At 25.6% G+C, this 659-nt stretch overlaps 1 protein-coding gene across 1 annotated transcript in view; it reads right to left on the bottom strand.

The window, feature by feature from the left end:
- The window catches only part of LOC149884129 (uncharacterized), a 9,885-nt gene extending 9,226 nt beyond the window's left edge, over nt 1-659 (bottom strand). The window contains exon 1 of the mRNA XM_090098470.1: nt 623-659. The gene's annotated coding sequence lies outside the window, so the exon portion shown is untranslated. The remainder of the gene's footprint in view (nt 1-622) is intronic.

The raw sequence follows: 659 nt of genomic DNA, 5'->3' as shown, positions 1-659 counted from the left end.
CAACTATTTAACTATACAACTAACCTATGCAACTATATAACTATGCTTTACCTCAAATACATTTTACTGCTTTAGTTAAATTTGCTTTAATTTTTCGTCACTTAAAAAAAAAAAAAGAATTATTGTTTTTTTTAAGTCACAAAAAGTTGAAACAAATAAAATAAAACCTATACCCTTAATACATATTTTTACTTTTACTTATAAAATCTATAATTAAAATACATATATGGAATCTGTAGCTAACATAATACTTAAGGAATTTATAACAGACATAATACGTTATGAATTTATAATAGTAACATTTTATACCGCTTTTAATTTACAAACAAAAACTTTGTTTTTAAAAATCTATTATTTGTTCTGGATTACTACTCAGTCCGCACTTCAAAGATTCGTAAAAACTAAAGACCTAACGAATGCGTAATAATGAATAATAGCTTTTGAACCATTAAAATTAATGGGTTGTTTTCAAGTTGTCGTTTAAACAAAAAAGACGCCTTCAAGTTGACCACAGTTAAACTTTGCGATTCGCTATTTTGCAAACACAATTCTTGTTTAACATAACCAGAAAACAACTTCATACGGTTTTGAAATCGCGTTCAAAAGATTCCTTTTTCATAACTTAATACACAGTGATTTAGTAGAAGTATGTGTTTTTT

Source organism: Hydra viridissima, unplaced genomic scaffold, assembly GCF_058129835.1.
Source record: "Hydra viridissima isolate aposymbiotic clone 2 unplaced genomic scaffold, HvirCarnegie_v1 scaffold_9, whole genome shotgun sequence".
In the NCBI taxonomy this organism is placed as follows: domain Eukaryota; kingdom Metazoa; phylum Cnidaria; class Hydrozoa; order Anthoathecata; family Hydridae; genus Hydra; species Hydra viridissima.
Note: the sequence above shows the minus strand (reverse complement) of the source record. Positions and strands in the feature narration are given on the sequence as shown.